Raw genomic sequence first — 22,965 nt, forward strand, 5'->3', positions numbered from 1 at the left:
GCAGCTTTCCTCATGACTCATCTGCCATACCACCTGAACTCTGCCCCTGCCCCTGGCACTAGATAGGCAGCAGCCCTTGGTTTCAGTGAGGGAAGGACTTTTGATCAGAATGTAAATCAGTGCATGGCTTCTTTCATGAAGAAAATCTTGCTTTTAAAAAGAAGAAGAAGAAGAGGAAGAAGAAGAAGAAGAAGAAGAAGAAGAAGAAGAAGAAGAAGAAGAAGAAGAAGAAGAAGAAGAAGAAGAAGAAGAAGAAGAAGGACTCATGTACATTCGAGTCCAAGCTTCCACTCTAAGAGTACTAATGGCTTTTCTCCTTCACTTAGGATCTTCTGAATGCCTTCAAGCTGTTTGTTCGTCTGTTCCCTCTCTGCTTGCAATTTCCTTCCTCCCCTGGACCACTGCAGATGCGTAATTGAGGCTCACCTTGTGCGCATTCTCTATGGAGCTCTTCCGTCCTACAGATGAGCACCGTCTCTTATACCACACTCAATTACACAGACACACTCTGCTACCTGTAACTGAAGAAGCCACTCTTTGGTCCTGTTAGCTGTCCAACACCAAGCTGTAATTTTCCCACCTGTTTTCTCCCAGGACAAGCTCACAGTATGCAAAATTGTCTGTCTCCATAATCCCTGAAGCAGGGGGATTTCCTCACTCCCCGTCTCCTGGAGGGATAGTTTAGTGGGTTACATGGTGGTCCTCTGGAAGATGTCCTAATCATCAGGACCTTGAAGAGCTGGTGTATTTGCTCTTTGGAAACGTGAGTTTGCAGATACACTCAAGGGCTTCAAGATGAGATGATTATCCTGGTCATCAGTGTCAGGCCTACATCCAGAGGCAAACACACGGCAGAGGAGATGGAAGGAAGGGGAAGATGGAAGGCTGTGATAGGAGGGAAGGTGTGCCGCAGCCAGTGAATGTGGAGCCGCTAGCAATGGTAGCGCAGGTGAGGATTTCTTCCGGAACCTTCCACGGTGCATGGCCCTGCTGACAAGCTGATATAGGATATTTGGATTTCAGAGCTCTGAAAGAGTAAACGTCTATTGTTGTTGGCCACCCAGTTTGTGGCTATATATTATAGCAGCCCTAGGAATCAAATAGCACGACCTGGTCATGGGACCTATATTCAACCACTCAAGATTCTTTATACCTCTTGCATGGGTTCCAGAGACTGAACTTGAGTCATGTGGCTTGTAAGATCAGTGCTCTTATGGCCTGAAGCCACCCTCCCCCCTCCGACCATTCTAACTAAATTTTAAAAACTGTTCATTTGTTTTCATTTTCGTGTGTGAGTGTTTTGTCTTCATGTGTCTGTGTAGCACATGTATGAAGTGCCAGCAGAAGCCACAAGAGGGCGTCAGATTCGCTGGAACTTGCATTATGCATGGTTGTCAGTGTTCACGTAGTGCTGAGAACTGAACCCATGACCTCTGCAAGAACAGCAAGTGCTTTAACTGCTGAACCACATCTCCAAGCCCCACTTTCAATCAATTCCTTTTGTTTGTTTTTGTTTTGTTTCCAGACAGGGTTTCTCTGTGTATAACTGGCTATCCTGGACCCCGCTCTGTAGACCAGGCTGCCTCTACCTCCTGAGTGCTGGGAATAAAGGCATGCATCACAGCAGCCTGGCCCTAATTTTTAAAGCACTGGCAGTTGTACTCTACTCACTGAAATAGGAAAACCCTGAAAAGCATCATTAACCACCCAGACAGTGAGGTGGAAGCTGCCAGTGCCTAAAAACTAACCTATTCACCACCCGTGATTGTAGGAATTGGGTGTCCACACGGAATAAACCTTTAAGGGTCAGAGCTAATCTCCCCAGGGAACAGTGTGAAGGACTGAAGGAATTAAGGAGGTGGCAAGGCATTTGAATAGCTTCAGAAGGAGAAGATTAAACCCTAATGACTAAGGTGTTAGCTCAAGCTGTACACTTGCTTTCCTTAACAAATGAAGTTACACAGAGTTCCAGAAGCTGAACAGTGAACTCGTGGTTAGAACCTGGAAGTTAATAAAGCACATGAACTCACACCTTGCTAAGTAGTTTATGTGAAGTTCCAAGATTCAGGATCAAAACTGGACCCGAGACTTAGGGATGTGTCTCTTCCCTTGCCTGCATTAAGGATGACTCTTACTAGGAAGTCTCTCTGCTTCCCACACCAGAGGAGGCCGCTTACAAAAGGGAGAGAAATCAGCCCATCCCGTGTTTCCTCCAATGCTCACTGCCCCCAGACCTTCGCTAACCTCCCTGCATGCTTAGAAGGATGATTACAAGGTCAAACCCAGAGGTGAACCCAGGATAATTACAGATGATGGATGAATGCTCCCCAACAGCCAGAAGCAGCAGTCCCGAGGAGCATCTTGTTTTTCTCACCCACGGCTTCCAGAAGAAAGCAGCAGTAGATAAGATCACGCCAGTCACTCCACTAAGCTATTTGCATTTTTTTCATATCTTCTTCCATCTCCCAGAGGGAGGAAGATGAACTGTGTGCTGTTCCATAGAGCAAGCCACAACCCTACACTGAATCTTCCTGACAACGAACAAGTTCCTCCTGCTTTCTTTCCTTTCTTTTCGATCATCAGTTTTTCTCCTGGCTACTAGATCCTTCCATTAGTATAAAATGTCTTTCAGTATCTCTAAAAAAGGAACCGTTCTTTCATGTGTGAACATAGATCACGGTCTAGTTAAGGTCTCGTTTTTTTGTTTGTTTGTTTTTGAGACAGGGTTTCTCTGTGTAGCTTTGTGCCTTTCCTGGAACTCACTCTGTAGCCCAGGCTGGCCTTGAACTCACAGAGATCTGCCTGCCTCTGCTTCCGGAGTGCTGGGATTAAAGGCGTGCACCACCACCGCCCGGCTTCATTTCACGGCTGCCTCTGATGGCAATGTCCTTAAAATCAACTGCCCTGGCTTGAAGCCTTTCCTCTCCTCTGCCCTACCCATATCATGTTTATGATTACCAAACACGTGCCAATGCCAGGTCTGCAGCCGTCATCCAGCAAACGGGGTGGCAGGGAGAAAAATGGAAAGAAAATAAAAAGATGAAAAGGAGGTCAGAAGGGAGGGAAGAAAAGAGAAATGGGGGAGGGGAGAGCCCGCTCACTGCTCCTTTGTTCTATGTCCCCTTTTAATCAAGAGAACCTATGTGTCCGTTTGCCAGATGTACAGTGTCATCTGAGGCTCGCGTCCCTTCGCTCCAACTCCAAATCACTGCTGTCACTGTCCACTGAGCACTCAGTCACAAGCTACAGCAACGACTCCTTCATTCGCACCAAAGCCTTCTCACTCTTAGAGGGTTCGTTTGTCAAACTGGGATGTTGGACAGCCGGGACGTGCCTGTGACTTTACGTCCCTGGAAGTGGGATCCATGGGGATGGTTCTGTTGTTGCTGTTAATAGAGGCTGGGGTAGAGACTTAGATATTTCACTAACTTTAACACAAAAAACCCCTCTCTTGGTGGTGATGGTTGCGTATTTATGTGACGGTACATAATGCCACTGAAATATGTATTTAGAAATGGTGAAAATAGGGCTGGAGAGATGGCTCAGAGGTTAAGAGCACCGACTGCTCTTCCAGAGGTCCTGAGTTCAATTCCCAGCAACCACATGGTGGCTCACAACCATCTGTAATGAGATCTGGCACCCTCCTCTGTATACATAATAAATAAATAAATCTTTAAAAAAAAAGGAAATGGTGAAAATAGTAAGTTTTATGGTTTTTGTTTTGTTTTCTTTTTGGAGACAGGGTTTCTCTGTGTAACAACTCTGGCTGTCCCAGAACTCACTTTTTAGACCAGACTGTCCTCGAACTCACAGAGATCTGCCTGCTTCTGCCTCTTGAGTGCTGGGATTTCAGGCATGTGCCACCACAACCGGCTGGTTTTTTGTTTTTCTTTTTTTTTTTTTTTTTTTTTTTTTTTTTTTTTGGTTTTTCGAGACAGGGTTTCTCTGTGTAGCTTTGCGCCTTTCCTGGAGCTCACTTGGTAGCCCAGGCTGGCCTCGAACTCACAGAGATCCGCCTGGCTCTGCCTCCCGAGTGCTGGGATTAAAGGCGTGAGCCACCACCGCCCGGCGGTTTTTTGTTTTTCTTAAAACCACAATAAAAACAAAACTTTCAGTTACTTCTGCAAGTCCTGCTAGGTAGTGTAGCCACCTGCCTCCGTATGGGAGCCATGTCCACCTAACGCACTGGGGACCACACCTGTTATCAAATTAACAACTCCTCTCTCTAAACTTTCCCCTGTATCCACTCCTTATTTGGAGGGTGGGACTCTACAAACAACATTTCTTCTCTGCCAGGTGACTCTGCCTACAGGGGACTTAGAGAAGGACCAGCTCCTTTCTGTTAGCTTCCTGTTCCTGCCAGTGTTGCCCAGCAACGGTCCTTCCACACAGCATCTGTTTCTAGGAGCGATTGGTCAGTGTCTGGTTGTTTCCATTCACCAAGATCCAGTTCATTTATACCCCTAGGAGACACCACACCAGGCAACCAAGACCCTTCCTAAGAGATGTGGATCCAGGACACTAGCGTGCCTCCCATCTCAAGGGTCAGCATGAGCCTCCAACAATTTCTAGCAATATCCATTTTATTTTTCCCCCATTTATTTTCTTGTTTACTATTTTTAACATTGTGTGTTTGTGTGTGTGTGTGTGTGTGTGTGTGTTCCAGCTTGTCTGTGATGGTCAGAGGATAACCTGTGAGAGTTAGAGCTCTACTTCCATCATGAGGGTTCTGGGAATTGAACTCAGGTTGTTACGCTTGGCAACAAGCTCCTTCACCTGCTAAGCCATCTTGTGACCCAGTCCTACTTCTTAATTTCTATCAGAGGGGCTTTTCCATATTTTTCTTGAGTATAGGACAAGCTATCTATGAGATGCTCAATCAGTTAATAAAATACTTTTAAGCCTCAACCATATGCTAGGTGCTTTAATAATCATTATCTTAAGTCCAGAAAAGACACACGTTTATTTATTTATTGATTTATTTACTTACTTATTCATTCATTCATTCATTCATTCATTCATTCATTTATTTAGTTTCTCGAGACAGGGTTTCTCTGTGTAGCTTTTGAGCCTGTCCTAGAACTCGCTCTGTAGCCCAGGCTGGCCTCGAACTCACAGAGATCCGCCTGCCTCTGCCTCCCGAGTGCTGGGATTAAAGGCGTCCGCCACCACCGCCCGGCAAGACACAAGTTTAAAACTTGAAACACTGATGTATATTAAGCTTCATGAAAATTCACAACATTTTGATATGCTGAAAAAAAGTGCTACCCACAGTCCCCAAGACATAAGTACACACAAGCAGTGCTAGATGGACTCAGTAGGTATTATGTACATGTTTGGACACGGACACACACACACACACACACACACATAACTGTATATGTAATAATATAATATGTAACAGTATATATGCAATAATAATGAGAAAGAGATCATGAATCTGGGGGGGACACAGGAGTTGGGGGAAGGGAGAGGCAGAATTGATTGAGATGTAGGAGTTTGTATATGGAGCTCTCAAAATACAATTAAAAGTGAGAATAAAGAATTGTAGAGACAATTCTGCAAGTGTCCTTCCTCTTTGGTGTTCTCTCTCTCTCTCTCTCTCTCTAGTGGGTAGCCATTCCAGCTTTGATCTGGAAATTCCAACCCCCATTGAGACTTTGGCAACTGCCACGCCTACAAGGCGGGGCCAAGGGAGGTACCTGGAGACCTGAGATCTGGATGGGCAAGGGCTCTCTCTGTTTCCGGACCCTGAACAGTGGAGGATGACTGAGCAGAGCTCCAGAGAACACCACTGGACTGCGATACACCTCCCCCCACCCCAACCCTGCGACCTACCTATCCCTTAATTTGTAAGTTACACCATTAAATAAATATCCTTTTAACTACGTGGAGTGGCCTTAATAATTTTACCAATATCTGGCCCTCACATGGGGCAAATTCCAAAGGCCTGGGTGGCTCCCACCCTCAGCCTCCTCCCCGGTTGGCGGGTACCTAAACTCTCCTGCAAAGTTCCATATAATCAAGGAACGCCTACAGGGTTCCATTCCCAAAAAAGGAGCAGCTAGTTCGGTCTCAGTTCCCTAGCTTAGCCCCGAGACCAGCGAAAGATTTTATGAACTACATCCGGACCTCAAGTTAGAAAGTAAGAAATGGCTAAATTTTTTGCCTCATTAGAAGTATCTAGTTCTTGGTGACAAATAAGTCAGGATTGTCAATGTGTCTGTCATTGGACAGCATTTGTGTGGAAGAGAAAAATCCATGTGGAGCATTCCATCTGAAGGGCAAGCCTACGGCTTTCCAGATTGAAGGATCGGAATCAGGAAGGTCTGAGGACCTTGTGCCCCTCTGACATTACCCTTTATTAACAGGACACAACCCAGGACAGTCCCTTACTTCTGCAGATGTCTGTAGAGTCCCTTGACGAAGACTTTTTTTTTATAACAGGACTAGTGTTACATTCACTATACAAATAGTGTATATTGACTTGTAAAAAGTACATTTCTTATTGTGTGTATGTGTGAGCACCTGTGTGCTGTGGTGCCCACATGGAAGCCATGGGACAAGTTGTGGAGATTCAGCTTTCTCCTTCTACCATGTGGGACCTGGGGACAGAGCTCAGGTTGCATGGCTTGGGCAGCGAGCATCTTTACGGACTAAGCCATCTCATCCATCCACCCACATATGGTCTTTTAAAAAGCAGTTGTGGTTTTAAGGATGCCTGCCTTGCCTGTCAATGGCAAAGTTAAACTTGTGTGAATGCCTCCAACCCACTTGCTGAGCTGGGTTCCAGTTCCCATTGGCACGTTGATCATCACTTTATCATACGATGTTCTGAAAACATTACAGCACAGCCATCACTCACCCACTGAGAATATACCATCTGGAGATTGGTGGATTAGTGGTTGTAATTATAGCAGCAAAGTGACTACTTTTAGCAGAGAAAAAAAAAACCTGGAAAATCAGGAGGCGTTGCCGGTTTTAAGAGCTACTTTGATTAGAACGGAGGCATTGCTTACCTCGCTTTGGTGGAAAAAGTTAAAAACAATCCAACTGCAGACATCCTAGCATGGTCCACTATTAACAGGCGCGAGATTCTTTTTACGTCATTTTTTAACACAAAAAGAATCTCACCACCCTGCCTTTTAATGTCCCTGCCCCTGCCAATTTCCTGTGGTCTAATAAGGTTGAGCCTTGTGTGGGAGCTCCACAGTGGAACAAGAGTTTGTGAACAGGGACTCGTGGGCAGCTTGTGAACAGACCAGAGGTCCCAAGGCCAACACCCAGCTGTACCATTTATTCCCGCTCTGGGACACATGATCCTAGACCTTCCGTGACTTTCTGTTTGTGCTTTTCCTCCTCACTTTATTATTAAACGGATCAAAGACATCACTGAAGATACTCAGAAAGAAAGAAAAAAAATATTCACTTCCTCCACCTGATTCAGACACCAAAAGCGAAGTGCCCTCCAGGCCTCCACACACTCTTGTCTCTGTTCTGGTGGTGGTTTGAATGAGAATGAGCACTTGGTCGCCCATTGGTGGAACTGTTTGGGAAGGGGTGGGAGGTGTGGTCTTGCTGAAGAAGGCATGCCACTCCCATGCCGCTCCCAGTTAGCTCTCTCTGACTCATGGTTGTAGTTCAGGTTGGGAGTTCTCAACTAGTGCTACTGTAGCTCCGTGTAGGTCCCTGCCTCTGTAACTGTAAGGCCCAATAAACTCTTTCTTCCACAAGCTGCCTTGTTCACAGAGTTTTATCGCAGGAACAGAAAAGTAACGAAGACGGCTCTTGTAAGTCAGAAGGTGTTGGCGTGCACGATCCGCTGTATTAATCTGGAGTACTTGCTAAATAAATGCATGTTGAGTTTGATGTTTAGACCAGTTAAAGTAGAAACTGTCACAATATTTAATGAAGGGAAACAGCTGAAAGGGATTCAGTGCTGAGGTATTATTTACTTTAATGGTTTTCATAGACAACTTTTAATTTCTGCTACATAATTTTATTCTTTCTAAGCCGTCAATAAATACTTTATTTTTCAAATGGGGACAAATTATGTCAGGGAGTTACAGAGTAGTGATGCTCTCGAGGGCCTTACCTGTTGTGAATTTGGCCACCTATTAGTATCTACAAGTGATCCAAGAGCTTCCACCTTGTGAATTTCGAGAGCTGCTGGGTGCTCAAGTGTCAAAGAAAATGACGTATTACATATCACACATGCACATCTTCCCGCAAGCGGTACACCGTCTCTAGATCCCTTGTATCTAATACAATGCAAATGTTCTGCAAATAATTGTCAAATTTCATTGTCTAGGAAATAATAATAAGAAAAAAAAACGTACATTTACAGAGGGTTTTCTCCCCGATAGTTTTGGTTCCTTGTTGGTTGTATCTGTGGTGGCAGAACCATGGATAAAAGGGATGCTTTTTAATCCCTCCACAGCCTACCTTGCCACCTGCTGTGACTTCTCACCCTCTGAGTTGTCTCAAGCAGGCTCCTTCACTCTCTGATTTGCTAAGTTTTATCTGCTTTGGGCTTGACATTGACCACATCTGTTGGAGTCCTAACTAAAACATGAACCAAAAGCCTCACAGGTAACAGAGGATTCGACTTTGGATCGGTGAACTTGGTGGTACCTACTTTGACGGTCTATAGGCTGTGTTGGCTCTGTACTGTGATGAGGAGATGGAGATGCTGGGGAAGGCTGGCCACCCCTGTGACCCTGACACATGACAGCCTTCTGCTCTTCAGCTGGGCTCCTTGCCCCAATCCCACACTCTGTGTTCTCTCTGGTGCAGCGCATTTGAGCCCTTTGTAGCCGGATCTTACAGTTTGCTCCATTGTCTGCAGCAGCCCACACCTGCTCTGTGTGGATGGAAACCTCTGCGGTGCCATGGGGGTGTGACTGTTTACATCACGCAGAGAGGTTTTCAATTCTGAGTAAGTGCCACAATTATGAAAGCCGCACAGAAGGAGGAAACAGGCCATTTGAAAGGATGCTCTCATTTACAGGCAGCTTGCATTGTATTTTACAAGAGCGTGTTTGACATTTTAAGCCTTCCTGTGACAGCAAATTGTACTTCTCCTAGCAGCGGGAGTTATTAAGTCGGTGCCCAGAATAAAGCACACTGTTTGGGAAAGTTTAAATTTTTTTTCTCCCCAGTTTCCATGCTGCAGTTTATGACTGGGCTGGTTTCTTCGGAGATAAGCCCAGGTATAGTTATAAGATGTTTATTATTTTAGATTTAAAGCCACAGATACCCTTTTTAACCTTCAAGGGAAGTCATTACAATCTGCTTGCTTTTCAAGCATATGAAACAGGGCAAGAGAGTTCTGGTTCTAAATTTAAACCTTTAAAATAAGACAAAGCACTCAACCGAAAGCTCCTGAGGCAGGAGAGAAAGGTTTCTCACAAATGGACAGAAAACATTACATAGAACCTAAAATACAATCTCTTTTGCATAATTATTTATCGTCAAAAAGCGGAATATATGCCATTGACTATAAGGCATACTCACAGTGCCATCTAGGTGAGATGTGGAAGCATCTTTTCAAAAGTGGAGAGACACAGTATTTTTGAAAATTCATTAAAAATAACAGAAACAGCCTGGAATGAAACAGCTTGGTTCTTTATACTTCTGTGGAAAGCTCCATGTTCTATGTTGACCATCACATCTTTGATTTATTTAGTTTTTTTAGACAGAATATCTCTGTGCAGCCCTAGCTGTCCTGGAACTCACTCTGTAGACCAGGCTGGCCTCGAACTCACAGAGATCCGCCTGCCTCTGCCTCCCGAGTGCTGGAATTAAAGGCGTGCACCACCATCGCCTGGCTCAGATCTTTGTTTTATGGTCTCCTCAACTTGTAGGAACTGAGATATTACACGGCTTCTACAGGAGAGAAACTGAGTCAAAAACAGGCAGCTGAACGCAAAACCAATACTGATGGCCGGGTGAGGTTCATGTGTGCCTGAGAGTCCATGAGCAAAGAAAATGTGTGTCTAGTTCCTAAGGACTAAACACTGGATTCACGAGTGCCCTTTTTTTCGCAGCCATGCTCTATTTTATATAAACAGAAACCAAGAATTAAATAATGCACAGCCCCAACTAAGGTAGGTATGACATCATATATTCAGTAACTAATGTTTTAGTGACTATTATTGACCTATAATAAAATTCATGTCAAGAAACAGCATATAGAATGCTCTCTATCTAAAAGAAATGTTCAATCACTCTTCAATTTCCTAATTGAATGGATAAATCCTAAGACATAGAGCAGTGGGAATTCAAAAGGCAAACTTTTAACCAAAGTTTGGTTAAAAGCTTGGAAGAAGAAAAGAAACAGTCAACAGAGGGCTCAGCGGTGAAGAACATGTATCGCTCTTGCAGAGGTCCTCCGTTCGATTCCCAGCACTCATAATTGCCTGTAACTCCAGTTCCAGGGGATCCAATGCCCTTTTCTCGCCTCTGAGGGCACTGTACTTCTATACTACATCTACAGACAAGTGGGAACACACACTACACATAAAAAAGTTTGCAACCTCACAAATAATTGTCCAGATGCTTCCTGCCTGGAGCAGAACACACGGCGGAGTGCGAAGTCTTCTTCAGTTGTGCCCTCACTAGGATTTCTAGAGCCTTCTACATCTCAGAACTCATCCTCACTCTAACACAGTATGCTACACGTAAACCCATCCGCCCTGCGCCAGATGAAATGCATCCCTATGATGACTCTAAAGACTTCTGTGTGCACACACTGCCAATACATTTCCCAAAGCCTGCATTTTAACAAGTAGAATAGACAGACTATCAGAAGCGAGATCATAAATTACTTTGGCTGAGAAGGAAAAAAAAACTTTAGAAGTAGATAGCTCAACATTTTACTCACATATTTCTACGTTTTCTGCATCTCTATGGGGATTTCTGTGTAGCTTCCTCCTGGACTGGTGTAGGATACAACCCTTTCCCCATGTCATGGAGGAGCCCCAATATTCCTTCCTAGCCAAGTATGAGCTTGTCCACATTCCTGCTAACTTGGCACAAAGCCTTAAAGCTTTCTATTTACGAAAGACTGCAGAGGAGCCAATTCAGGCCTGCAGTAGCATGCTGGAGGGGTGCTGTGATGGACAGTTTTGCAGCTCCAGGGCATGCATTTTGTCTGGATTCAGGCCTATCAGTAAATGGATTCCATGGACTCTCCCTCAAGTGTTTAACCAATATGAAACTGCCCGACAAGGAGGGATTACTTTGCTTGGAAGCCTGTGTGCATTCTCCTCACCTGCTAAAAGCTCAGGTGAAATGTGTGCTCCCAAGGTGCCAGGTCGCTTAGGAGACACTGCCAGGCACAGGACAGGGGCAGTGCTCATGCCCTGACACAGAACTTTGGTCTTAGCACTTGGCATACTGTCACAGAGACCCCTTGAGTTAATGCCTCATGCATCTTGTACTCTAGCACCACCAGAATTTCTAATTGTAAAAAACCATCCTATGAAACGTTCAAACTAAAAGCTTGCATTGGTGCAACAGGTTACAACTAATGGGCAGATATTGATTCATTATTGTTAACCAATATCCATAGCTGATTGTGGCCGGGTGGTGGTGGTGCATGCCTTTAATCCCAGCACTCGGGAGGCAGAGCCAGGTGATCTCTGTGAGTTCAAGGCTAGCCTGATCTACAGAGTGAGACCCAGGACAGGCTCCAAAACTACACAGAGAAAGCCTGTCTCAAAAAACTAAAACAAAAACAAAAACAAAAACAAAAACCAAACCAAAACAACAACAACAACAACAAAACTATACTCGACTCTGATATTTGTTCTTTGTATGGCACAATTCTGAGTTTTGTCAGATGCATAATATTGTGTATCCACTATAGCGGTACCATGCAAATTTTATGGTCCTATTATATTCTGAGCCTCCTACCTATTAATTTCTCCCCTGTACTCCCGACCCCTGGGCAACCCTGATCATTTATTCTACTGTCTATATTTTTGCTTCTCCAGAATGTCAGTTAGTGGAGCCATAGCATATTTACCCTTTTCAGACTAGCTTCTTTCACTTAGCAGTATGCATCTAAGGCTCATCCAGGTCTTCATATAGGTCTCTTCTTTTTAAATACATTGTATGGACATGTCACAATTTGTATATTCATTAAATACATTGTATGGACATGTCACAATTTGTATATTCATTAAATATATTGTATGAACACGTCACAATTTGTATATCCATTCAACTAAGAACATGTTAGTTGCTTCCAATTGTTGGCAATTATGAATAAAGCTGTCATGCAGGTTTTGATGAACCTGCCCATTAATTTTCATCTTCCACCCATACAAGTGTACTCAATGTGAATAAGCATGAGGCTGCTGTAAAAAAACACTCACTTTGGGTTCAAGACTTTACTTTATTACTTTATTTCATTTTATGTGTGTGGGTGTTTTGCCTGAATGTATGTCTGTGCACTGTGTGCATGCTTGGTGTCTACAGAGGCCAGGGGAGGGACGATCCTCTAGAACTGGTGTTACAGATGGTTGTGAGCTGCCATATGGGTATAGAGAATCAAACCTGGGTCCTCTGGAAAAGCAGCAAGTGCTCTTAACCACTGAGCCATCCTTCCAGGCCTTTCAGCTCACTTTTTTGTTTGAAAGTGACAAACCTTAGCTATTATTTCTGATTAGCCTACAACTTCTGCAGATGTGTTTTCTGAGGTTCATTTACTATAGACGGTCAAACGTTTATCACATTACTTCAAGCCTGCTTTCAAAGATGCACATGTTTTCCCTGTTGAATTTACACATAGCCAACAGTGAATAGGGCCGTACAGAGGGACAGTGATTCCTACCCAGCCACAGTGGCAATTCCTCATTTGTTTCAGACATTCCAGTATTACTCTGCAGGACTGTAACTATGCAGTGAAATGGAGTTACATACTGTTTCAAAGAAGAATTACCCCTCTGATGCTTGTACGCCAAGAGGGAAGAGCTTAGCTGAGCTCAGCCATGTCTGCGTTCCTGACAATGGCCTTCTTTTACCTTCTTCCACAGCTAAGGGTAGAAGACTTCTCTCTGTGACGAGAGATCACATCCGGAATGAGCCAGTTTCCTCTCCTCCCAGTTCCCACCCACACTTGTTGCTTCCGTTTCCCCGTCCCAAGAAATGCCTGGTCCCAGTTTCACACATGCTCTTGGTCACATGGAACCTTCTGGTACCCAACCTCACACTGTTCTGCGGGTTCTTTGTGCTGCTGCCTTGAGTGAAAACTCATAGTCTAGATGGAACCTCTTTCCCCTAGCGGCGTCTAGGGTCTGTGCACGATGGTGGTGATGACAGGAAAATCGGCTTCCTTCCTTCCGTGGGATGAAATGTGAGATGCTATAAGATCTGGCTGTAGATAGGCCCGTAGGGCATTTTCTTAATTAGTGATTGATGGGGGAGGGTCCAGACCATGGTAGGTGGTGCCACCCCTGGGCTGGTGGTCCTGGGTTCTATAACAGAGCAGGCTGAGCAAGCCATGTAGAGAGCAAGCCAGTCAGCAGCATTCTTCCATGGCCCCTGCATCAGCCTCCAGGTTTCTGCCTAGTTTGGGTTCCTGTCCTGACTTCCTTCAGTGATGGACTACAATGAGGAAGTGTAAGCTGAATAAATGCTTTCCTCCCCAACTTGCTTTTGGTTATGGTGTTTCATTGTAGCAACAGCAACCCTAATTAAGACAATTATTCAGCCTTATAAACAGTAGATTCTGATACTACAACATGGATGAGGGGCATGGACAAAGGATGGGCGCCAGAAGCCTGAAGACATACATCATGGTAAGTGAAATACGCCAGCCACAGTGGGGGAAATAAGTGTGGGGATCTACTTTTGTAAGGTTCCTAGGCTAGCTAAACTCACGGCGACAAAAGGTACCAGGGATTGCAGGCTGGGAGATGGGGCGCTAACCAATGATCCTGATGCTCCTCCACTTTGAGAAGGTAAAAAGTTCTGGAGATGGGCCTGGCAGTGGTGGTGCAGGCCTTTAATCCCAGCACTCGGGAGGCAGAGTCAGGCGGATCTTTGAGGCCAGCCTGGTCTACAGAGCGAGATCCAAGACAGTCACCAAAACTACACAGAGAAACCTTGTCTCAAAAAAACAAAAAAACAAAACAAAACAAAAAAGTTCTGGAGATGGACAGTTGTGGCTGCCACACAATGATGTCACTGTAACCAAGTAACATTGGCTGCACCTTAAAACAGGTTAATACTTAGGTTTACTTACTCGCATTTTTAAAAAGTCAGTGTTGTAGATATACGGTCATGTACACCTAAATTCATAATCTTGTGCCACCACAAATCTTGGTCACTCCAGATTTGATGGCACAGTCTTATGCTTCTTTCTTTAGGACAGTCATTAATAGTGTCCCATTCACTCTCAAAGGTGTCCTGGCTTAGGCCATAAGTCACAGGGGCTATTGCTACACCTAGTTCTACAGCATCTAGTTGCATAAACCATTGTACTGTCATTTTTTTGTTGGCAAATGCCTATACCTGCATTTTCTTGAATTACTATGATTATAAATTTGATGCCTAGTGAAACCTTACAGAGTCTGAGCATTTTCAACTGATTTTTATTACATCTGAACATATTTGAGTATCAAAAGCAGCCTTCTTTTCTTAGGCAATTACTATTTTCAACACTAAAACTACCCAATATTTGTTGAATAGATTTGTGTGGTCTAAGCCCTGTAGGTTAAAAGAAGTAGATGAAAGAAAGGCATGGGCTTGAAGAAGTAGCTTTGAAGTCGAGAGCACTGGCTGCTCTTCCAGAGGACCTGAGTTCAATTCCAAGCACCCACACTGGGCAGCACCAACTACCTATAACTCCAGCTCTGGAGGATCCAACTCCCTCTTCTGGCCTCTGAAGACACATCACACACAAGCCCACTCAACCTTTAACCCCACACAAGTAAAGGAATAAATACACAGCCTTGGGCTTCTGTCACTGTTTGCTCCTCAAATCTCTTTTTATTGTCAGGGAAAATATTCTCTGCAGTCAGAAATATTGTTTCCATTCATTCCTTCTTCTACCTCACCATGAGCAAATACAATATTGTCTCTGTGAGAAAGCCACTGCTCACCGTGAGCAAGTACAATAGCGTCTCTGTGAGAAAGCCACTGCGCTCCGTCCTTCAGAGAAACACACTGTGTTAGTTACTTTTCTTGTCGTCGTGACTCAAGCGCCATGGTGAGAAGGCACAGTGGGGAAGGAGTGATGGAGAAGGCAGGGATACAGGAGCATGAGACATTTCATCTGCAGTCAGGGAGCCAAAAAAGACAAATGCTAGCGCTCAGCTCACTGTCTTCATGTATTCAGTCCAGAACCACAGCCCACTGGTGCCGTCCACACTCAGGGTGAGCCATCTCTCTTCAGCTAAGCCTTTCAAGAAACACCTATATAGACATACCCTGAGGTGTGTGTCCATGGTGACTCAGGACAAGCTGACCATTGAGATTAGCTTCTTAACATCTTTATGTCTTGAGTATTTGCATATATGTGAGTATATAGGAGTATATGTCTAAGTATATATAAAAAAATATACTCATTATAAGTCTATGAGTGTATATGAGTACATACATGTGTGTACTATGTATGTACCTGGTGCTCACGGAGGCCAGAAGAGGGCATTGGATGCTCTGGAACTGGAGTTACAAAAGGCTGTGGGTTGTCCTAGGGCCAGGTCTTCTGCAAGAGTAGCAACTGCTCGTAACTGCTGAGTCATCTTTTCAGCCCTATTTTGACTATCAATCCACAACAGCAGTTTGGTCAACAATGCTATCTCCAAGTACACCCAATATGTTTGGACAAGGCGAGAATGTGTCACCTTTACAGCCCACAGGAAGAGGAATATCGAGCTCTAATCCCAGTGTTTACTCAACTGTGCATTAAAGAGGAGAAGGGGGGGGGGAGAAGCTGGAACCAGGGAGGTCATTTACATGTCACGACAACATAGAAAGGTCAATACTTCCTACTCTCCTTTATCATTGATCAACTCATATTAGAGTCAAACAGTTACACACAAGAGACTGTGAAGTAAGTGGGTTTCACAGAGCGCAGCGTGATGACGGGTTGGGATAGAAGACCTGAGGGAAGGGTGATATAGGACCATTTAGCACCATTTGTTCATTTTTGATGGTGAGAGGTAGAGTGGCTAAGTTATTGGTGTCATCACTACTAAAGAATATAGTCTTAGGACAGTATGATTTACCCAGGTAACATTTATTTTTATTCTGCATTTAAATGTTTTCATCAATTACCAGGGAAGACAATGAAACAGCGCTCATCCTCTGAGACCAAGGTCAAGTCAAGAAAATGTATGTAACAGACTAACAAATTGACCACGCTCTTCCATGTGTCCAGGGCTCCTCTCCTTTCCCAAGTTTTAAGGGCAAAACGAAGATGATTTAATATAATGATCAAGACTACTCCTACATGCCCTAATGCAATCTTTGAGTGCCAATGGCTCATACTTTACTAACAGAGGAGAAGTGATTTGCAAAAAAAAAAAAAAAAAAAAAGGAATCTGACAAATGCAGAGCCTGAAAGAAGTGATCGGAGTAAATTCAAGCATATTTTTATTTTGCTGTCCAAGAAACAAAATCATTCATATCTTTCTCAGCTTTAAAAAAGAACACCGTGAGTGCTGCAGAGAAAAGAGTCAGCAAAAACACAACTTCACGGGTGATTCATCTAATGAATGGACCAGCCAGCCAGATACTACGATTTCTGAATGGATTCCGATCTTCCTTTGCTTTGTGGGTCATGGAATGGGTATAGCTAGCTGAAGCTTTGGTGGGGAAGATCATTATAAAAATCATTTTCCTGGAACACAAGAGATAGTTCAGTCTGAAGTGTCTGCCCAGCAAGCAGGAAGACTTGAGTTGGGATAACCAGAACTCATGTAAGAAACTGGGGCACATGGCTTGTACCTGCAACCCCAGCATTGGCCAGGAGAGGCTGGCGACCCCTCAAGCTCATCAGCCAGCCAATGTAGCAGAATTGATGACCTTCCGGTTCATAGAGACATCCTGTCTCAAAATATGAAGGTGGAAAACCATCAAGGAAAGGTAACCAGAATCAACCTTGGGCTTCTAACCCCTGCACACTCACACATTCACACTAATAAGTACATATACCAAACAGACAACATAGGAATACACAGTTACAGGTAAAAACTCATTTTCCCAATATTTTATTTCAATTACTCATCCAAGCCAAAGAATATTTTATGTTTAGATGTATAGTGACTGGCGCAGTAAGCTTTTTTTGTTTTTGTTTGTTTGTTTTGCTTTTGTTTTTTTACTTAATGCTTTTTTCCCCCTAGAAATTTCAACTCTACACCTACAATATCCATCTGTTTGAAAGGGTTACCAACTACTTTCTTTTTTCTCTTCTTTTTTTTCTTACAAAATATAACCCAAAGTCAATCTTAGCCTACTTTGAATTAAGCATTCTTTCTCTTAGATATGTGTTAGACATGATGATCTGTCACTCAATTGTCATTCCTAATTTCTTCCATCATCTCTGAGACTAGAAATCTATAGACTACATTTCCCAGAATCCTTTGGAGGGTGCAGTGACAGATGAGGTTCCTCCAGAGAGAATGGCTGGAGAAGGAAGCCGAAGGTGTCTAGGGATGACGTTGGCTGGCCTGCTTCTGCTGTGGATACGGTGTTCCCTCCCTTGGTTCCCGGGGTTGAGAATGCAGGACGTCCTCTGATCATTGGAACACAGAAAAATGACATGTTCATGAAGTCAGCACCTCTGCTAATGGCTGAGTCTCAGAATTCAGGGAGTGGTAATGAAGGCCGCAGCCCTGGGGCCACTTCAGTCCAGCTGCTCCGCAGGAATCTCAAGGAACTCGCAAGCACTCTCTCCTCTTTCTTAAGTAGCGACTTTCCACTCTAACTTTTTTTTGTGCACACTATGCCCCTTTCTGCCTCAAAGTAGCTTCAACAATTTTCTGGTTGTCACAAGAAAGGGGGTGTTCCATACATCAATGGTAGGAAATGCTTTGGGAGAAAAAAGGGGGAAGGTTGTGCCCTTCTGACACATAGTTGTGTGATAAAGAACAAGGCTGCAAACCAGACCAAGACTACCTAAATGAAGGGATGGAGTTGAAGCCAAAGCATGATTATAATAGCTGGGAAGTCATCAAGGACACCCATGGAAAGACAGAAGGAAAGAGGGGAAAGACAAATAAAAATAATAAATCCACCTATATGCAGAAAACAGCCAGCCGCATGTCCTTCAAATGACCTTGAGGAGACCTACTCATCAGGGGAGAAGGTTTTCATGCCATTACCCTGCCCTTTCCTCTGAGTGACCAGAGCCTTCCCCATGAGATTTCAAAGTGAATCATGCCCTACAGCTCCTTAGTGGAGCTGATGCCTGTGTGAGTGACAGGAATATACATAACATGCATTTTAAACTGAACTCTGTTAGTCTTAAAAATGTAAAGGGAGATTAATCTAAACCTTGTTTAGGGTGGAGGAGGAGGTCTGGGGGTACACTCAGGGCCTTGCACATGACACCTGTGCTTAACTATCGAGTTATACTTCCAGCCCTACACTCTCTTAAAGTCAGACCCCTAATGCAAAGCACTGGCAAATGAATTATGATAAATACCATTCATTTCAGATTACCTTAAAAGTCTCAAATCTCCTTTTGTGGTTTGATAGTGTATGTAACCTGAACAAAACAATCCCAAGGCAAGACAACGAGATACAACGAGATTTCTACTAAGACTATATAAAAGAAAAAAAAAAGTTTCTCCCAGGCCAGCCCTGCTGTTCCTGCCTCCTTCACACAGCTCCTATTAGAGGTGCCTGAGCTCTGGGTAGTTCTCCCAGCTCTTCTGGTTTGGGGCAGGTACTGTTCATTTTCCACTACATGCTCTTTCTTCATATGGCTTCTGGAAGTGACATTTCAGACCTCCGTCCCTCTACAGGTCAAATTCCTCATTTCTGCAGTCACCCACTTCAGTTTCTCCGCCTCATATTACGTACGGGCTGCCTCGTGAGTTCCGTTTAGTTGGTGGTTCTGTAGGCAGGAAACTCGAGAGCAAACACTCACTTCTAGTCCACAGCGCAGAAACCCCTCTGTGGTGCTTTGAAGGAGAAGGGTCCCCAAAGGGAATGACGCTATTAGGAGGCGTGGCCTTGCTGGAGGATGTGTGTCACTGTGGGGACCGGCTTTGAGGTCTCTTTTGCTCAAGCTTCCCTCAGTGTGGCTTTCAGACCATTTCCTGTTGCCTGCCAGATGTAGGACTCTCAGCTACTACTTTAACGTCACATCTGCCTGCATTTTACCACGATCCATGCCATGATGATAATGGACTGAACCTCTGAACTGTAAGCGAATCATCACAAGGAAATGTTTTCCTTTGTAATAGTTGCCCTGAGTATGGTGTCTTTTTATTTTTTATTTTAATTAATTAATTAATTAATTTTTGTTTTTCAAAACAGGGTTTCTCTGTGTAGTTTTGGTGCCTGTCCTGAATCTTGCTCTGTAGACCAGGCGGGCCTCGAGCTCACAGAGATCTGCCTGGCTCTGCCTCCCGAGTACTGGGATGAAAGGCGTGCCACTACCACCCGGCGGTTATGGTGTCTTTTCACAGAAATAGAAACCCTAACTAAGACACCCTCTATGCAACTTCAGGGGGTATACTACATCAACACACCCAGTTGACTTCCTCTTCTATCCAGTCCCCATGCCCCTTGTGTGTGTGTGTGTGTGTGTGTGTGTGTGTGTGTGTGTGTGTGTATACACAAGTGCCCCCAGAGGAGATATCCAATCCCTTGGAGCTGGAGTCTCGGGCATTTATGAGCTGCCTGATGTGCGCCCTGGGATCTGAACTCTTGGTTCTCTGAAAGAGCAGTGGGCATTATTAGCTGTGGAATCATCTCTCCAGCACCTCTCTCCACTCTTTATAACTACCCACCGTGTACTAACAGTAGACTAAGCATTTTACGACCATTATTCCATCCACTCCCCACAACCACCTTCAGAGAAATCATTACGCCCACTTCGCATATGAGGAAATGGCTTGGGCTGGGTTTCACTTTAGGAGACCTAGTTAAATTGCAAAATGCTTTCCTTCGGTGGCTGGAAGTTTCTTTGGTATAGACGGTCCCCAAATGAATGCCATTCACCTCTTATCAAAGAGCTGCTCTTATCAAATGTTCTTAAGCAAAATCTCCCTCGGGTTACCTAGAGACAGGGTTTCTCTGTGTAGCTTTGCGCCTTTCCTGGAACTGACTCTGTAGACCAGGCTGGCCTCGAACTCACAGAGATCCACCTGCCTCTGCCTCCCAAGTGCTGGGATTAAAGGCTTGTACCACCACCACCTGGTGCCAATTCTTAAAGAAGCATAAACATCCCTACCCTTCAGAATGACGGGCCCACCTAGCACTCCCTGTTTTCAGGCCTTTCAAAGATCGGTAATAAACAAACAAACCAAAACCTATACTAAACAGAGGTTTAAGGTTTGCTGAGAATCTAGTGCTACCTGGCTCCTACATTTAAAATCAGGTTAAGTTCTTAACTATGCAGATCAAGCATTTTCAGTGTCACCATCCTTTTGGCAAGTTAAAAAAATTACTAAAATGCCTGAACTGTCTTTGTATCTTAGCTATACTAAGACACACACCAAAGGACAAACTATTTCCAAAGAGCATCATTACCCTTATCAGATCTTTCTAGAAGTAGCATTTCTTTTGAATGAGGAAAAAGGCCTGTAGAGAGCTCCCTTTTAAAATGTGACTGTTCTCTGGAATGGTTTCCTTAGTAATGAGATACCTTTCAATTTGCCACAATCTTCTTTTGAATAAGCTGCCACAACAAGTCAGTCAGTGGCTCTTGGACAAGCTTGGCAGGCATGTCTTCCCAGTGATCTTCATCCCCAGAGACCCTCCCCCAGCCGACTCTAAGGCACCAGACAGCAGAGCTGTTTACACTGCCCTAGCGGCCAGGCAGAGAGCTTGATCTCTGAAAACCCTACGATTCTCCCTTTGCTAAAGCTCAATACAAATTAATTACCCATTTTCCAGGAAGCAGAAAGATAAGATACCTTAACAGTCATGTTAATAATAGTGCTTTTAGCTGGGAAATAAAGTGTTAAATGCCAATCCTCACCAGTCGTATTGGCAATAACCTAATCTTCCAACGACATGCATCTATTCTAGTCTTTTTTCTGCATGAAATTTCCTATGTGCTTTTTAACGATTTCATACACAGCAACTAAGATATAAAGAATGGATTGGCTCGGAGTTGTTTAAAGCCTTGCCTCTTTCTGCATATTATTTATCACCAAGAGCCCAAGTTAATGCAAAAAGGCTTGCACAAAAGGCAAGTGCTATTATACGAATCCCATCATCCTATTTTGACTTTCCTTCTAATAAACTGTATTTTCATCCTCAGCTTTGGAAACTTTCAGGCTGCGAGTTATCTCAGTTCCCGCCTCCTGCTGGGTAGAAAAAATCATTTCCCAAGTCACGGCTTTTAAAGGGAAAGCTACACGTGCACCCAGAAACACGAATTCATTTTCACCTTTAAGCCTCTGAGCAGATCCCCTTGAGCTCTGAGTGCCGAATTTATCGCCCTGCGATCGGAAGCGTAACCCTGCAAGGCAGGCTGGGCTGCTTTGGTCACATCTCAAGTTTGCAGGGTAAACAGGTTCTCCTCGGTAACGGGGGTGGCCGAGGAAGACCAGGAACTCACCCAGGCGTGCAGATCCCCGGTGTGTATGTGGCCAGCCCACCACGACCCCAGTCCCTAGGGGTGCAGAGCGGCCGCAACCGGGGCAGCAGAGACGCGGGTCGCCCTTGAGCAGTGCAGACTTAAATGTCAGCGCCGGGCCGGGGGCGGTCTCTGCCGGGGATCCCGGCGGGAGGCTCGGCCGAGCGCTGGCTCGGAGCTCTTCAGCATCACAGCCGGGGCTGTCCAGAATGCAACTTCCACACGTCGGCCTAGAAGCGTGAGAGCGTGAGAATGAAAGGAAGAGGAGTGGAGGACTCGGGGTAGGGGTGGGGGAAGACGGGGTGCGCGGGAGCGCGCGCAGGACGGGAGCGCGGCTCGGTAGAGAAGTTGGAGAGCAGCTCCGAGGCCGCGCGCGCCGAGGCTGGCGTGGGGGGGACCTCCTGCTGAGCTGCAAGGCTTGGGTGCCAGAGTGCCAGCAGCAGCGACTCTCCACGGTCCCCGCCGCCCGGACCCGCCCTCACCTCTTAGGCTGCGGCCGCCAGCTCGCGGCGGCGCCTCGGAGTCGGCTCGGTGCGGCGCGGGCGCGCGGCGGAGCCCAGGCAGTGTGGCCGAGCTGTCTGATCCCCTGCAATCGCCGAGCCCGGGACGTGCCAGGGGAGCGAGGCTGGGATCGGGATGACCTTCCTGTTCCCTTGTCTAGCTTCTCTCCAGTCTCTGGTGGCTGGTCGGTTCCTAAGCTCGAGAGACGCAGGGCGGGTACACCTGGCTGGCCCCAAGCGCAGCTCCGTACCTGTGGTGACTGACACCTCACGTGACCCTGAGCGGTTTTTCTTCCCTTTTGCTTCTGACCGCCACATACACTAACAGGAATACCAACTGGGTGCCTGGGCACCTGGGCTGACCCAGAAGCGGAGGGATCAAGCCCAGGATGTCACAGCTCAGGTTCTGGGTCTTTTCATTAAAAAGACATGGTCCATCTTTTCAATGTTTTGCCAAAGTGAGTGGGTCAAAGGCACCTCGTGTCAAAGTGTACGGTGGAATTTAGAAGCGTTCGCCTAATGGACATAGATCACTGTTTCTGCAATAATAGTGTTAATTGCTTTCCGCGTCAGCTAATAACCTTCAAAGCCCCATTAGTAAACGACTCAGTTATCCGCAGGGGTCTATCTATGTATTTAAAAACAAAACAAAACAAAACCATGTTCCCCAAATCGAGCCCAGCCCGTTCAGTA

The 22,965-nt window shown here is 45.1% G+C and overlaps 1 protein-coding gene across 2 annotated transcripts in view; it reads right to left on the reverse strand.

Annotated features, from left to right (window-relative positions):
• The window catches only part of Trmt9b (tRNA methyltransferase 9B (putative)), a 60,862-nt gene extending 38,972 nt beyond the window's left edge, over nucleotides 1–21,890 (reverse strand). The window contains exon 1 of one of the 2 annotated variants that reach the window (XM_042262581.2): nucleotides 21,755–21,890. The gene's annotated coding sequence lies outside the window, so the exon portion shown is untranslated. The remainder of the gene's footprint in view (nucleotides 1–21,754) is intronic. The other variant, XM_076553516.1, reaches the window with a different exon arrangement.
• Between the last annotated feature and the right edge of the window lie 1,075 nt (nucleotides 21,891–22,965).

Source organism: Peromyscus maniculatus, chromosome 17 (genome assembly GCF_049852395.1).
Source record: "Peromyscus maniculatus bairdii isolate BWxNUB_F1_BW_parent chromosome 17, HU_Pman_BW_mat_3.1, whole genome shotgun sequence".
Classification (NCBI taxonomy): Eukaryota; Metazoa; Chordata; class Mammalia; order Rodentia; family Cricetidae; genus Peromyscus; species Peromyscus maniculatus.